Source organism: Aythya ferina, assembly GCF_964211825.1.
Source record: "Aythya ferina genome assembly, chromosome: 10".
In the NCBI taxonomy this organism is placed as follows: domain Eukaryota; kingdom Metazoa; phylum Chordata; class Aves; order Anseriformes; family Anatidae; genus Aythya; species Aythya ferina.
In genome coordinates, this window is record NC_140306.1 from 23,222,589 (window position 1) to 23,240,159 (window position 17,571).

The 17,571-nt window shown below is 45.5% G+C and overlaps 1 long non-coding RNA gene across 1 annotated transcript in view; it reads right to left on the reverse strand.

Moving 5' to 3' along the window:
* The window catches only part of LOC311441849, a 151,133-nt gene extending 134,626 nt beyond the window's left edge, over positions 1 to 16,507 (reverse strand). Inside the window, exons 1-4 of the long non-coding RNA XR_014696258.1 lie at positions 16,493 to 16,507; positions 16,218 to 16,416; positions 15,991 to 16,127; positions 12,931 to 13,004 (exon numbers count right to left, since the gene is read on the reverse strand). This is a non-coding gene — a long non-coding RNA (uncharacterized lncRNA). The remainder of the gene's footprint in view (positions 1 to 12,930; positions 13,005 to 15,990; positions 16,128 to 16,217; positions 16,417 to 16,492) is intronic.
* Between the last annotated feature and the right edge of the window lie 1,064 nt (positions 16,508 to 17,571).

The following is a 17,571-nucleotide window of genomic DNA, read 5'->3' on the forward strand; positions in this document are numbered from 1 at the left end:
TATTGTAACAAAGCACCTTCAGTGTCCGGAGGTATCCATGTTTCGAGTTCCCTTGCTAATTGGTTTCCAAAAATAGTGGGGCTATTCTTGAATCCTTGAGGTAGTAATGTCCACGTAAGCTGCGTCTTTCTGCCTGAATCGGGATTTTCCCATTCAAAGGCGAATAGGTTTTGGCTTTCTGTGGCTAAGCCTAGGCAGAAGAAGGCATCTTTTAAATCCAGTACGGTAAAGCAGACTTGACTATTCTTTAATTTAGTCAGCAAAGTATAAGGGTTTGCCACTACTGGATGTATATCCTCAGTGATTTTATTTATGGCCCTCAAATCCTGAACTAGCCTATAGCTTTTTCATCTGCCTTTTTAATTGGCAATATGGGTGCATTGGATTCTGATTCGCATTCAATCAATAATCCATACTGTAAAAATTGATCAATTATCTCTTTAATTCCTTTCCTATCTTCTATCCTCAAAGGATATTACTTAACCTTAACGGGTTTCTCTCCTGGCTTTAATTTAATAATTAGTAAGGTCACATTTTTAGCTCTTCCAGGGACTTCGGTAGCCCAAACTCCTGGACATACTTGATCTGTGATCTCTAAAGGTATTTCACTTTTAGGGTCAGTTTGTATTAGTGCCAAGCTTAACACATTTATTAGTTGTTCTTCTCCTGTTCTTAATTCCATTTTCCCCTTTTCAAAGACAATTTCTGCTCCTACTTGCTCTAATAAATCTCTACCTAAGAGTGCCCATGAGGAGCTAGGCATAGATAAAAATCTGTGTATGCCCCATTGTTTCCCTAACTTGTACTTCAAAGGTTCACAAAAATAAGCCTTTTCGGTTACACCTTGTCCTGGTTTCAGTTAGAACAGAGTTAATTTTCTTCCTAGTAGCTGGGAGAATGCTATGTTTTGGCTTAGGATGAGAAGAGTGCTGATAACACCCCGATGTTTCAATTGTTGCAGAGCAATGCTTATACCAAGCCAAGGACATCTCAGCTTCTTGCTCTGTCCTGCCAACAGGCAGGCTGGGGGTGCAGTAAGAGCTGGGAGGGGACAGACCCAGGACAGGTGACCCAAACTAGCCAAAGCATCTGACGTCAGGCTAAACAATACATAGGGGTGGCTAGCCAGGGGGAGGGGGCCGGACTGCTCGGGGTTAGGCTGGGCATCGGTCAGCGGGTGGTGAGCAATTGCATTGTGCATCACTTGTTTGTACACATTATTAGTAGTGGTACTATTATCATCATTGTATTATTATTATTATTATTATTATTATTATTATTATTATTATTATTATTATTATTATTATTTTGTCTTATTAAACTGTCTTTATCTCAACTCACAGGCTTCACTTTCCATTTCTCTCCCCCGTCCCAGAGAGGGAGGGGGAGGGGGAGCGAACAGCTGCGTGGTGTTTAGCTGCCGGCTGGGTTAAACCACGACACACCTTTTACCCTAACATAATAATTCTGTGAAGGCATTAATGCTTGATTTAGAACTGAATACGTTGCCCCATAGCAATAAGAAATTTCACTTCCATTCCTCCCCTAGCTTCATTATAACCAGTGGAGGATCCGCTAGGGTAGATTCCCCAGGTCCCCGTTATTCCTGTTGAAATCAGGGGTTGATTACCCTAGGAAAAGGCTAGTCAATTTGTCCTCCAAAGCCAGGTCCAAACCGTTTTGTTTTATTTATTTATGTATTTATTTATTTTCATTACATTTCAGAGTTGGTCCAAAAATTCCATAGGGCTTTCTTTTAGACCTTGTTGGAAGCATATTCTCAATTCCCAATTCATCCAGGTTTTAGTATTTACTTAACCGCTCATAATTTTCAGGATGATTCGGGTCTTAGTGGGGGTCGGTCAGGGGAATGCAATTGTCCACAGTTCCCTGAACGGTCCCATCAGCAATCTGAGCTCGCACATGAACTCAGGTTGTTTTAGAGTTGACTGCTTTTCTGTTTCTGTGACAACTCTCTCGGACCGATCATGGTCCCTTTGCCCTAAAGGGCTAACACCCATGATTTTAAGATCTCTGCCTCGGGCAGAGGCAGAACTATTAACATTCCTACATCCTCTTTCCCTGCTCATTCAACTTCAAACACCTTTAACACTTTCAACAACCCTTTTAACACTTCCTTTATCTTTCTCCAGCCTGTACTTCTCTAATGCCAACATCAAAGGTTCAGTCAGGGGCCAACTTAATTCCCTACCTTTTCCCACCAAGATGCTGAAACATCAGTATACAACATTTCATCCTGTTCTGCTTCTCAAAAAACAACATTAACTGTAGCAAAATATTATAGTTTAAAGTTCCATTTAGGGGCCACTTTTCTCCACATTCCAGCTTATAAAGCGGCCACCACTGATTACGATATTTTATCAATGTTTTCCTGTTCACACTTCCACCGGCAGATCCTCCAATATCCTTCCAGTGACTTAAAACACATCCTAACACACTTTTCTTTAAAATTTCACTGCTTGTTTGCCCCCCCAGTTTCCAGTTTACACTTTCAGAATACACATGTTATTTACAAAAGCGTATCACAAAACGTATCACTCACAAAAATACGGGCACGCAATATCTTTCAGTAGCGATGCCACAAAACTACTATTACCAGCAATATTGCCAAAATCACAGTAACAATAGTCAGAGTCAAATTCCACATGCGATAAGTCAGAAAACCGAACTGTGTAACACCGTAACGATATCTTTCTTATAACAATGCCACGAACCTACTATTACCACCAGGAAAATAGCCAAAATCGCAGTAACAATAACCAGAGTTAAATACCATACTCCATGAGTCAGAAAACCGAAATAGACAACACAATTCCAGATGGACCTTAAAGCGAGCTCCTTCCTTAAGGTCCCCAAACATGTACTTATGGTGCTAACCACAAAGTATATACCAAACACTGCCTCGCAGAAGATCACCTTCTGACTTACAGACAGTTCCAGATGACCGGTCTACCAGAAAACCAAACCAGAATAAAGAATATACTCACTTACAATGATGGGGTCCTTGTCTGCCTCCGCAGTGATCCGGTGAGTCGAGGAGTCCCTCCGGGAAATCCCGGGGGTACCCTAGGGAGTCCTGTTCCCAGCGGGTCCTGCAGTCCGGCAGAGAGGTTGTCCCATCTGGGTCGCCAAATTGATTCAAAGATCGAAGCCGAAATTCCTTTAAGTGGTATATTCTTTATTGCAGCGCTGGATGCACGGGGGATCTCTCCACCTATCGTGCATACCCAAAGCAGAAAGCAGTCTTGAATTTATACAATCAATCTATCAATATTCTACAAGCACCTATGCATATGCATTACCTATCCCCGCCTTCCCTCGCTTCTCATGCTAATTAGCCTTTTGGCACCTTGCGCCTGCGCAGAGCCTTCCAAGAATTGTGGGCAGGGGTCTTTGGGACGTGGGCAGGGGTCTTTGGGAGGAAGACCCCGAGTCTTCCTCACAGTGTACTTTTCACCTTTGGTCAGGAATCTACTGAATTGGCATGTTTCTTAATTGCAAGAGCTGGTTGTTGCCAATTCTCCCGTTTGTTGTATCTTTATAATGAATTCCAATGTCCAGTTTCGAGAGTTATAGTCCTTACATTCGTTTCTCTGTCCGCCTGCCGTCTCCTTATCATGAGTTCCAGTGTCTTGTTTCGAGATATACAGTCCTTGTCTGGGGATTGTCCTTGCCTCCCCAATAGCTCCTTAATCAGCCTGCACACAATTATCTGAGAATTAAAGCTGCTTTCCAGTAATTCAGAAAGCCAAGTTACGTCTCAGCCTTGAGCATCTCGGGCTTTTGGGCCTGTCTGTAACATTTGGCACCAGCACTAATACTTTTTTTGGCATATGTTTAGCGTTTGGGGCCTGTGTCTAGGATTTGGGCCCTGTCTCAAACCACTGGGGCTTTGTCCTGGGTTTTGGAGCCTGCCTCTAGAGTTCAGGGCCTGTGATTAGGCTTTTGGGGTCTGTGTCTGGGGGCCGGTATCTGGGGGCAAGGGGGGAGCTGCTTGTAGACCCTAGGGGCCAGCATTGAGGGGGTTGGGAGCTGACTCTACACCTTTGGGGCCTGCTTCTGGGGGCAGGGGGGGTTTGAGACCAGCATCTGGGGGAAGGGTGGGAGCTCTTTGTATTCCTTTGGAGCCTGTGTCGGGGGGGGGGGGGAAGGGGAGGGTTGGTTGGGAGGTGCTTGTACACTGTTGGAGCCTGGGTTGAGGGAGGAGGTTTGGAGCTGCTTCTACACCTTTGGGCCTGGCATCGGGGGTAGGGGGTTGGGTGCTGGTTGTAGGGGCCTGTGTTTGGGGGGGGGTGCTTGGGACCTGCGTCTGGGGGAGGGGTGGGAGCTGCTTTTATACCTTTGGGGCCTGCATGTGTGGGGGGTCAGGGCCTGTGTCTAGCGGGCTGGGAACTGCTTGTACAATGTAGGAATCTGTTTCTGCAGGGTGGCTGGGAGCTGTTTGTACAACTTTGGGGCCAGCATCTGGGGGTGGCTGGGAGCTGCCTGTACACTGTAGGGGCCTGTGTTTGTGGGGGGCTTGGGGGCCTCCCTCGGGGGGGGGGGAGGGTTGGGAGCTGCTTGTATAGGGTAGGGGGCGTGCCTGGCAGGGGTTGGGAGCTGCTTGTAGAATTTGGGGCCCTGTGTCTGGGGGGGGGGGTTGGGGCCTGTGTCTCAGGGGTGTTGGGAACTGGTTGTACACCTTTGGGTCCTGTCTCCCGGGGGGGAGCTATTTGTACCCTTACCATTAGCCGTACTCTAACACATACTTCTACCAGTACCCTTACCCTTACCGTAACCCTTACCTTTACCCTTACTCTTACCCTTACCAAAGCATTACCCTTACCCTTAACGTAAGCCTAAACCTTAACCGTATCCTTACACTTACACTTACCGTAACCCTTACCCTTTCTGCTACACTTACCCTTAGCCTAAATCTAAACCTTACACTTACCCTAACCCTAACACTTACCCTTACCATTACCCATATACTTACTCTTACCCTAACCCTAAATCTTACCCAAACACTTACCCTGACCCTTACATTAACCCTAAACCGTACCCTAAAACTTACACTTACTCTTAACCTTAACCTTACGCTTAACCTTAACCTACTACTTACCCTTTCTTATCCGTCACCATACACCTAAAATTAACACTAACCATTACCCTAACACTTACCCTTACCCTAAAACTTACACTTACTCTTAACCTTAACCTTACCCTTAACCTTAACCTAATACTTACCCTTCCGTTTCCCTCACCCTAACCCTAAAATTAACCCTAACCATTACCCTAACACCTACCCTTACCCTAACCCTTACTCTAACCCTTAGAATGACCCGTACCCTTACACATACACTTACACTTACTCTTACCCTAAACCTTACCCTTACCATAAGCCATATTCTAACAAATTCTACCCGTACCCTTACCCTTACCGTAATCCTTACCCTTTATGTTACCCTAAACCTTACCCTTACCCTAACACTTACCCTTATCGTAAACCTTACCCTTTCTGCTACATTTACCATTAGCCTAAATCTAAACCTTACACTTACCCTTACCTTAACCCAATACTTACCCTTACGTTTCCCTCACCCTAACCCTAAAATTAACCCTAACCATTATTCTAACACTTACCCTTACCCTAACCCTAACCCTTACTCTAACCCTTACCCTGATCCATACCCTTACACTCACCCTTACCCTTACATTACCCTAACTCTTACCCATACCATAACCCATACCCTAACACATATTTGTACCCTTAACCTTACCGTTACCCTTACCCTTACTCTATCCGTTACCCTTACGCTTACCCTTAACATAAACCTTACCATTAATCTTACCCTTACGCTAACCCTTACCCTTACCCTATCCCTTACACTTATCCTTATCCATACCCTTAACCTTACCCCAACCCTTACCCTTAAGCTGAACCTAACCCTAAACCTTACCCCAAGCCTTTCCCTGAACCTTACATTAACCCTAACCCTTAACCTAAACCTTACACTTACTCTTAAACTTAACCTTACCCTTAACCTTAAGCTAGTACTTAACCTTACATTTTTCTCACCCTAATCCTAAAATTAACCCTAACCATTACCCTAACACTTAACCGTTACACTTACCCTTATTCTATCCGTTATCTAACAGATAGAATAAGTTCCCTTAAGTGTTAGGATAACGTTAAGCTTAAGGGTGACCCTTAAGCTTATCCTTAATGTTTATGGTTAGGTTAAGGGTAATTGTACGAGTAATTGCTAGGGTAAGTGCAAGCGTAAGTGTACATGTAAGTGTTGTTGTAGGGCTTATGGTAAGGGTAAGGTCAAGGATAAGGTTTATGTTAAGGGTAAGCGTAAGGGTAACGGATAGAGTAAGGGTAAGGGTAAGGTTAAGGGTACAAATATGTGTTAGGGTATGGGTTATGGTATGGGTAAGAATTAGGGTAACTATAAGGGTAAGGGTAAGTGTAAGGGTACAGGTCAGGGTAAGGGTTAGAGTAAGGGTTAGGGTTAGGGTAAGGTTAAGTGTTAGGGTAATGGTTAGGGTTAGTTTTAGGGTTAAAGTCAGGAAAACGTATGCGTAAGTATTAGGTGAATGTTAAGGGTAAGGTTAAGGTTAAGAGTAAGGGTAAGGTTTAGGGTAAGGGTTAGGGTTAATGTAAGGGTCAGGGTAAGGGTTGGGGTAAGGTTTAGGGTAAGGGTTAGGTTCAGGATAAGTGTTAGGGTAAGGGTAAGGTTAATGGTAACCGTAAGTGTAAAGGTAAGGGTTAGGGTAAGGGTAAGAATAAGGGTATGGGTAACGGTAAGGGCGAGGGTTAGGCTAAGGGTAAGTGTAAGGTTTAGATTTAGGCTAAGGGTAAGTGTAGCAGAAAGGGTAAGGTTTACGGTAAGGGTAAGTGTTAGGATAAGGGTAAGGTTTAGGGTTAGGTTAAGGGTAATGGTAAGGGTAAGGGTAACGGTAACGGTAAGGGTAAGGGTAACGGTAATGGTAAGGGTAAGGGTTACGGTAAGGGTACGGTTACGGGTAGAAGTATGTGTTAGAGTATGGGTTATGGTAAGGGTAAGGGTTAGAGTAAGGGTTAGGGTAAGGGTAATGGTTAGGGTTAATTTTAGGGTTAGGGTGAGGGAAAAGTAAGGGTAAGTATTAGGTTAAGGTTAAGGGTAAGGTTAAGGTTAAGTTTTAGGGTTAGGGTTAATGTAAGGGTCAGGGTAAGGGTTCAGGTAAGGTTTAGGGTTAGGGTTAGGTTAAGGTTAAGTGTTAGGGTAAGGGTAAGGTAAATGGTAACCGTAAGTGTAAGGGTAAGGGTTAGGGTAAGGGGAAGAGTAAGGGGAAGGGGAAGGGGAAGTCTAAGGGTCCGGGTTCGGGTAAAAGTTAGAGTAAGGGTTAGGGTTAGGTAAGGATAAGTGTTCAGGTAATGGTTACGGTTAATTTTAGGGTTATGGTGAGGGAAAGGTAAGGGTATGTATTAGTTTAAGGGTAAGGTTAAAGGTAAGATTAAGTGTAAGGTTTAGGTTAAGGGTTAGGATTAGAGTTAGGGTTAGGGTAAGGGTTAGGGTTAATATAAGGGTCAGGGTAAGGGTTGGGGTAAGGTTTAGGTCAAGGGTAAAAGTAAGTATAATGGTAAGGGTAAGGGTGAGGGTTAGGGTAAGGTTTAGAATTAGGCAAAGGGTAAGTGTAGCAAAAAGGGTAAGGTTTAGGATAAGGGTAAGTGTTAGGATAAGGGTAAGGTTTAGGGTTAGCTTAATAGTAAGGTTAAGGGTAATTGTACGAGTAATTGCTAGGGTAAGTGCAAGCGTAAGTGTACATGTAAGTGTTGTTGTATGGCTTATGATAAGGGTGTGAGGAATGTTTTAACAATTCGTGTCCATAAAGAACAATTCTGTTTGAATCCTGTCTGCCTCTGGGCCCTGCACTGGCAATTTAATTCTTGAACCTCAGCTGCAGTGTGTCCCAGTCTCCCCCTCATTCTAGTCAATTTATCACTCCTTAAATTTATGAACCTGTTTGCTTTTGTTATTCCGGACTTCTATTTCTAACACTGCTATAGATGTGTCTGTGAATGGCTGGGGAAGAATGTTTTAATTACTCGTGAAGCTGTTTGTGTTTGATGTCTGGGAGTTTCAGAACAACTGATAACAACTAGTGACTGTTATGGGATACTATGCGGATCTTTGGTATCTGGTTAGGGGGGCCGAGAGATTAAGAGGAAGGAAAAAGAAGCTGAAGGACGGCTGGGAGACAAGTCTTGAAGAGAATGTTCTATAAACTTGGTATGGTGCCAAGTAAGTACAAAGGGGGAGAGGAAGACTACGAGCCTTCAGCATGAAAGACCCCTAGAGACCCCCAGAAGAGACCCCAGAGGAGACTGCGCATGCTCCAGTAGGAGGGACTGCACCCCGGAAGCTAATTTTAATAATCTATTTTTTTTAGAAGTAGTAATGAATATGTATTAGTCTAGGAGCATAAAAATCAGCTGCTTGATGTAACTGGTGTGCGTCCTGGCGGAGCGGAGACTCCCGGTGCACCCAGCGCTGTTTGCTTACCTCTATTCCTTTATATTCTTTCAATAAATCCTATTTTTATTTTAATCCTAATTTGAATCCTGAGCCATTTATAACAAGGGTTAGGTTAACTTTAAGGTTTATGTTAAGTGTAAGTGTAAGGGTAACGGAGACAGTAAAGGTAAGGGTAAGGGGAATGGTAAAGTTAAGGCTACAAGTACGTGTTAGGATATGGGTTATGGTAAGGGTAAGTGTTAGGGTAATGGTTAGGGTTAATTTTAGGGTTAGGGTGAGGGAAACATAAGGGTAAGTGTTAGGGTAATAGTTACGGGTAAGGTTAAGGTTAAGAGTAAGTGTAAGTTTTAGGGTAAGGGTTAGGGTTAATGTAAGGGTCAGGGTAAGGGCTGGGGTAAGGTTTAGGGTTAGGGTTAGGTTAAGGGTAAGGATTAGGGTAAGGGTAAGGGTATGGATAAGGATAAGTGTAAGTGTTAGGGTAAGGGTAATGTTAAAGGTAACAGTAAGTGTAAGGAGAAGGGTTAGGGTAAGGGTAAGAGTAAGGGTATTGGCAACAGTAACGGTGAGGGTAACAGTAAGGGTAAGTGTAAGGTTTAGATTTAGGCTAAGGGTAAGTGTAGCAGAAAGGGTAAGGTTTACTGTAAGGTTTAAGGTTTCGGCTTAGGTTAAGGGTAAGGGTAAGGGTAAGGGTAATTGTACGAGTAATTGCTAGGGTAAGTGTAAGCGTAAGTGTACATGTAAGTGTTGTTGTAGGGCTTATGGTAAGGGTAAGGTCAAGGGTAAGGTTTATGTTAAGGGTAAGCGTAAGGGTAACGGATAGAGTAAGGGTAAGGGTAAGGTTAAGGGTACAAATATGTGTTAGGGTATGGGTTATGGTATGGGTAAGAATTAGGGTAAGTATAAGGGTAAGGGTAAGTGTAAGGGTACAGGTCAGGGTAAGGGTTAGAGTAAGGGTTAGGGTTAGGGTAAGTGTAAGGGTTAGGGTAAGGGTTAGTTTTAGGGTTAAAGTCAGGAAAATGTATGCGTAAGTATTAGGTTAATGTTAAGGGTAAGGTTAAGGTTAAAAGTAAGTGTAAGGTTTAGGGTAAGGGTTAGGGTTAATGTAAGGGTCAGGGTAAGGGTTGGGGTAAGGTTTAGGGTAAGGGTTAGGTTCAGGATAAGTGTTAGGGTAAGGGTAAGGTTAATGGTAACCGTAGGGTTACGGTAAGGGTAAGAATAAGGGTATGGGTAATGGTAAGGGCGAGGGTTAGGCTAAGGGTAAGTGTAAGGTTTAGATTTAGGCTAAGGGTAAGTGTAGCAGAAAGGGTAAGGTTTACGGTAAGGGTAAGTGTTAGGATAAGGGTAAGGTTTAGGGTTAGGTTAAGGGTAAGGGATAGGGTAAGGGTAAGGGTTACGGTAACGGTAAGGGTAAGGGTTACGGTAAGGGTACGGGTACGGGTAGAAGTATGTGTTAGAGTATGGATTATGGTAAGGGTAAGGGTTAGGGTAAGGGTAAGTGTTGGGGTAATGGTTAGGGTTAATTTTAGGGTTAGGGTGAGGGAAAAGTAAGGGTAAGTATTAGGTTAAGGTTAAGGGTAAGGTTAAGGTTAAATTTTAGGGTTAGGGTTAATGTAAGGGTCAGGGTAAGGGTTCAGGTAAGGTTTAGGGTTAGGGTTAGGTTAAGGTTAAGTGTTAGGGTAAGCGGAAGTTGTATGGATAAGGATTAGTGTAAGGGATAGGGTAAGGGTAAGTGTTCGGGTAAGGGTAAGGTTAATGGTAACCGTAAGTGTAAGGGTAAGGGTTAGGGTAAGGGGAAGAGTAAGGGTAAGGGTAGGGGAAGTCTAAGGTTATGGGTCAGGGTTAAAAGTTAGAGTAAGGGTTAGGGTTAGGGTTAGGTAAGGATAAGTGTTAGGGTAATGGTTACGGTTAATTTTAGGGTTATGTTGAGGGAACATAGCAACAGTGCGCGCAGTCGCAGAATATACCAGGATGTGCTGAGTAATCCCAGAATTAGTAAGGTATAAAAAGGGACCCTGGCAGGGGTGAGGTGCGTGCCGTTGGCGGAGCTGAGACTCCCCGGCTGCCCAGTGCTGTTTTGCTTGATGTTTGCTTACTCAATAAATTCCTTTCTATGATTAATACAATGCTCTCTGAAAATTAATTAAGGGGGCAACTTATAACACTTTGGACGCTCAAAACCCAAACCCAAAAACTTTGGACGCTCAAAACCCTATCCCGAAAACAGGACGCTCAAAGCCCTAACCCAAAATCATTAGGATGCTCCAAGCCCTAACCCAAAAACATTCGGACGCTCAAAACCCAAACCCAAAACATTAAGATGCTCCAAACCCTATCCGGAAAACATTAGGAAGCTCAAAGACCTATCCCAAATACTTAGGACGCTCAAAACCCTATCCTGGAAACACTGAGATGCTCAGAACCCTATCCTCAAAATTTAGGACGCTCCAAACCCTAACCCAAAAACATTAGGACGCTCAAAGCCCCAACCCAAAACATTAGGACACTCCAAACCCTATCCTGGAAACATTAAGATGCTCAAAACCCTATCCTGAAAACTGAGGATGCTCATTACCCAGACCCAAAATATTAAGATGCTCAAAACCCTAACCCAACTACTTAGGATGCTTGAAAGCCGATCCCAAAAAATTAGGGCACACAAAAGCCTAACCCCAAAAATTAAGATGCTCAAAATCCAAACCCCCAAAATTAGGATACTCAAAACCCTGGCCCTGGAGAAACTAACCTGAAAAAAACAAAAAAAAAAAAGATCTTAAAACCCTAACCGTAAATAACTGACCAAAAATAAAACCTTAAGACTCTAACCCTAAAAAACATATCAACACTACAACCCAAAAAACTCTAATACCCTAACACGCTAACCCTGAAACCCTTAAAACCCTAACCCCCAAATCCTTAAAACCCTAACCGTTAAAACTCCAACCCTAAAAACCTTAAAATCCTAAACATAAACCCTGAAACCCCTTACCCTGAAACCCAACCCTAGTGCCCAATCCCTGAAACCTTAAAACCCTGAATCAATCTGTAGCAAATAGCATAGGCTGAGTCGAGGATCTCAGTACAGTAGCATTATTATTCGAGATTACAATGGCGGGTGTCCCACAAGCAGGAGGGTGCCTACTAATTCCATACACAGTTTATACACTTTTTTTTTCTGCCGAGGACCGGGACCCTCCCCTGTTTCCCCTTTAACTGTGCTATTCAAGGTTCATAATCTAGCTGGTGCTTCACAGAAAATACACAGCTGCTGGCCTGTTACAAGTCACATTTCTTTTGAGGTTTTTACTCTTTGAGGTGGTAATGTTTCTTACGCCGTGATTTCCACCTAATTGCTGTAAGGATTCTGGTTGTCTGCGTTTTACAAGGTTGTCTGTTATAATAAATAAAAGTCCCAAATAGGATTACAATCAAAGTTTACAATTCACTGAATGAATAGAGGTAAGCAAACAGTGCTGGGTACGCCGGGAGTCTCTGTTCCACCAAGACGCGCACCAGTTATACACCAGTTACCTCCCTTAAGGGATATAGAGAAGCCCTCTCAGATACATCCGTCCTACTTCTCCTGCATGCGGCCGGAGGTCGGTCTAATTCTGGTGCTGTTGGTGGTGGAAGCTGGGGCAACGGTGGTACTGGTGGCGATACCACAGCCACCGGAGGGGGAGCCGCCGGGGGTGGATTGTTAGGATATGGAGGTGGTAGCTTATCCAACGGCTCACGTTTATCTTCTTTTTCTTTTTCATGTTCTTCTTGTTCTTCAAATTTCTTACCTGCTTTTAGTGTAAATATTGAGGCTGGAAAAGGACCTGAAGTCTTCCTGATCCATAATCCTGCATAATCACTTTCTTCCTGGCTAAAAGCTTCCTTTGAATTAACATGGATATTTAAGGCCTGGCAAATCCAGTCTTCGAAGGATCCAAAAACAGGCCAAAAGACATGTAGTCTTAAAGGCTCCTTTGGCCATTCTGTCACACAATACTGGACCATTTTTAATTTACTTTTTCCTTTTCTGGGGTCCCTATCATTCCAATTTCGAATCGTTATTCCTAATGGACTTTCTGGTGGTATGACTGGTAATTTGCTCCCTTTCTTCTGGTCTCTGGTCTTCGATTTTGTCTGACCCATCTAGGAATTTTACTCTGGCAATTCCCACAGCCCTTGGTTACCTTAGTAAGAGTGTCTTGCAGGGGGTCGAGGACCTATCACACACCCACAAATCCTATAGGAATCCCTTCGGTCCTTCGCCGGCCAAGTCCCTCGCAGGAGATTGGAACCGCGGTTAGAAGACCTCCACAATCGCTTCGGAACTAAGTTCCATCTCAGTCACACTCTTACACACACAGGCAACCGAACCCCACCCAACCAAACGGTATACGCTTTAAATGCTTACGACTCCGTCATCTTCGTTCGGATCTTCACACGCACAATTACGGGCAAAATATAGTGCTGCAGCTGGCAAGGGAGCTGAAAAAAAGAATCAGAAACTTTGCTTACCTTTATTCAGGTTCAAGATGCCATGAGTTCCGACCTGACTCAAACAGCAGCCACCAAATGGTGGGGGTGCCTCTCCTAGATCAAACCAGAAATCAGGAACCAAAGCCCTCCCGGACGAGCGCCCACTTGTAATAAATGACTGGGTCCCAAATAGGATTGCAATTGAAATTTACAATTTATTAAATGAATAGAGGTAAGCAAGCAGCGCTGGGTGTGCCAGGAGTCTCTGCTCCACCAAGACGCACACAAGTTACATTAGGCGGCTGGTTTTTATGCTGCTAGGCTAATACATATTCATTACTACTTCTACAAAAGGCAGGGTTATTCTAATTAGTTCCCAGAATCCAAACCCTCCCACTGGTGCAGGCGTTATCAGTCTCCGGTGGTCCCTCTGGGGGCCGCTCGTACTGAAGGCTCGTAGTCTTCCTCCCAGGCTTTTCTCTTGTCCATCTCCTTTGTCCATCTTGGCTGGATGGCAGACACTTGCATAGTGTCCCATCAAGAGTTGTAAAAGTTAGCAGTTTTTCTGAAACCCCTTTGTTCTCTTATCCCCTATTGACCCGAATTGCTGGACCATTCCTTTGCAAGATACAAGAACTATATACATTAACCACTCCGGTTTTCTCAGACTTTTCATCATATCATGCGGCCCTAGCATTGTTCCATATTGACACGAATCAGATGAACTCATTTCACACTGTTAAGCTGTCTTATCACTGCAAGCATATCTCAATACCACCTTCCTTCCCTCTACAGGATGTAACTGCGCAAAAACAACATTTTTATTCCCACAACCTTGATCCCCTTACCCTGAAATCCTTATTCCCCTTAAACCTAACAACTCTAACCACAACCCTAACCCTTATTATCAACCCCCTAACGCTAATGACACTGACCTTAATCCAAACCCCAAACTGCCCCTAACCCCAGACAACCAACAACGAAACACACACACACAAAGATGGAAACTACAAAAAAGGCAAAACCCACGATACAGGCCCCAAATCACAAATACGCAACCAAAATGCTACAGAAAAGCCCCAGATGCAGGCCCCAAATGCTACTGCTAGGCCTCAAAAGCTCAAGATGCATCCCAAAGCAAAAATGCAGGCCCCAAACGTTACAGAAAAGCCCCCAAACCCAGGCTGCACAAGTCTACAAGCAGGCCCCAAACTGCCAACAGAAGCAGGCACCAACCACACCCAGATGCAGACCCCAACTGCCCACAAGCAGCTCCTACCCCACCACCCCCTCCCAAGAACTGGACTCCACCCAGACACTGGCCCAAGACCCGGACCCGACCCCCGCCAACCCCCCTACACTCCCCCCGACACAGGTGTACAAGCAGCTCACAACCCGCCCCTTCAGAGACCGGTCCCACTCCCCCCACCCCCCCCAAGACACGGGATGCGGAGGTGTACAACCAACTCCCAACTCCCTCCCCCTCAAAGGGAGGCCCCAAAGACCCCCAAATGGAGGCTCCTAGAGTGAACAAACAGCTCCCAACTTCCCCAGGCACAGGCCCACCCCCCCCCCCCCAAACACAGGCCACAAAGGTGTATAAACAGCCCAGACCCCCCTCCAAGACCATGGCCCCTATAGTGTACAAGCAGCTCCCAACCACCCACAGATGCAGGCCCCAACCCTTCTCAAAAGGGAGGCACCTAGAATGCATGAGCAACTCCCAACCAGCCTAAACATAGGTCCAAAAGTGCACAAGCAGCTCCCAACCCCCCTCAAATACAGACCCCAAAAGTGTACAAGTAGCTCCCCCCCTGAGACAGGACCCAAAGGTGTACAACCAGTTCCCAACACCCCTGAGACACAGGCCCCAACCGACCCCCCAGACACAGCGACCCAAATTCTACAAGCAGCTCCCAACCCCTGCCAGGCACGCCCCCTACCCTATACAAGCAGCTCCCAACCCTCCCCCCCCCCCCCCCGAGGGAGGCCCCCAAGGCCCCCACAAACACAGGCCCCTACAGTGTACAGGCAGCTCCCAGCCACCCCCAGATGCTGGCCCCAAAGTTGTACAAACAGCTCCCAGCCACCCTGCAGAAACAGATTCCTACATTGTACAAGCAGTTCCCAGCCCGCTAGACACAGGCCCTGACCCCCCACACATGCAGGCCCCAAAGGTGTACAAGCAGCTCCCACCCCTCCCCCAGACGCAGGTCCCAAGCCCCCCCCCCCCAAACACAGGCCCCTACAACCAGCACCCAACCCCCTACCCCCGATGCCAGGCCCAAAGGTGTAGAAGCAGCTCCAAACCTCCTCCCTCAACCCAGGCTCCAACAGTGTACAAGCACCTCCCAACCAACCCTCCCCTTCCCCCCCCCCCCCCCGCCCCCCGACACAGGCTCCAAAGGAATACAAAGAGCTCCCACCCCTCCCCCAGATGCTGGTCTCAACCCCACCCCGCCCCCAGAAGCAGGCCCCAAAGGTGTAGAGTCAGCTCCCAACCCCCTCAATGCCGGCCCCAAGGGTCTACAAGCAGCTCCCCCCTTGCCCCCAGATACCGGCCCCCAGACACAGACCCCAAAAGCCTAATCACAGGCCCTGAACTCTAGAGGCAGGCTCCAAAACCCAGGACAAAGCCCCACTGGTTCGAGACAGGGCCCAAATCCCAGACACAGGCACCAAACGCTAAACATATGCCAAAAAAAGTATTAGTGCTGGTGCCAAATGTTACAGACAGGCCCCAAAGCCCGAGATGCTCAAGGCTGAGATGTAACTTGGCTTTCTGAATTACTGGAAAGCAGCTTTCATTCTCAGATAATTGTGTGCAGGCTAGATAGGATGGGGCTTCAGGCACCTCTTCACCTGAGGAAACACACTGCCATCAGGCACCGCTGTGCCAGACAAGCTTGTTCTGCTAGAACACCCTACTCAGATGCACTGTGGCATTCAAGTGAACTGCTTTCATGCAAATATAACGACTGATGTTACAACCCACCTTGCCTGTGGCACCTGATGAACAGAAGAGTAAGCCACCGCAGCGCTTCAAAACCATCCCTGCACGTGCCGCTCCTTGTCGCTCTCTGGCCTTATCTCATATCCTTATCCACTTCTGTGGAGAGCCTGCCACGGCACCTGCAAAGCAAGACGGACACCTTTCATAGTCACCTTGTGCTACTTGGTCGTTCTGCTCCAACCCAGCTCATGACCAGCCCCTCTTCTTACACAGCTCTTCAGAGTGCAGTTTGCTCCTTTGAGCCTGTGCGAGACACCTGTGAAAGAAAAAGAAACGCATAGGCCGATGCAGCATCCAAAGACACAGCACAACTAGGTAAGTTACTCTCATCTGCTCCCTTACCTCTGCCGCTTACCAGCCCCCGAGGCAGATGCTTCAATCTACCCTCTTCAAACAGCTACAACACCTCTAAAAGACAGAGGGGATGCTTAGAGGAACAGTGAGACCTACAACACAACAACTGCTACATCTGTTCCTCACTCACCTTGCCAGAGGCAGCTCTGCGTGTGACGTCCCAGGTTGTACACTGCGTTACCTAACCCTTACCGTAACCCTTACCCTAACCCTTCTCACCCTTACCATTACCCAAATCCTTACCTTTACTTTTTCCTTACCCTTACTCTTTCCTTTAACCATAACCTTACCCTTACCCTATACCTTACTCCAACCCTTCCCCTTACCTTCCCCTTCCCCTTACACTTAACCTAACCCTTACCCTTCTGCTTCCCCTAAAACATATCCTAACACTTTCCCTTACCCTTAAACTTACCCTAACCCTTTCTATTACCCTTACACTTACTCTTGCCCTAATCCTTGCTTGCACCCTTACACTTATCCTAACCCTTACCCTTACCCTTACTCAAACCCTTACTCTAACCCTTACCCTGACCCGTACCATTTCCCTTACCCTTACCCTTATTCATACCATTACCCTTACCCTTAACCTTACCCTTACCCTAACACTTACCCTAACCCTTAACCTTTCTGCTACACTTACCCTTTTCCTAAACCTAAACCTTACCCTTACCCTTACCCTTACCCTTAACCTAAGCCTAAACCTCAAACCTTACCGTAAACCTTACCCTTTCTGCTACACTTACCCTTAGCCTAAATCTAAACCTTACACTTACTCTTAGCATAACCCTCACCCTTACCATTACCCATACCCTTATCCTTACCCTAACCCTTACCTTTACACTTACGGTTACCATTAACCTTACACTTACCCTAACACTTATCCTGAACCTAACCCTTACCCTAAACCTTACCCCAACCCTTACCCTGACCCTTACATTAACCCTAACCCTTACCCTAAACCTTACACTTACTCTTAACATTAACCTTACCCTTAACCTTAAGCTAATACTTAACCTTACGTTTTTCTCACCCTAACCCTATAATTAACCATAACCATTACGCTAACACTTAACCTTACCCTTAAGCCATACAACAACGCTTAAACTTACCCTAACAATTACTCGTACAATTAAAATATTAATTAATTAAATTAAAAAATTTTAATTTAAAATTAATTGAATTAAAAAATTAAAATACTCTTATCCT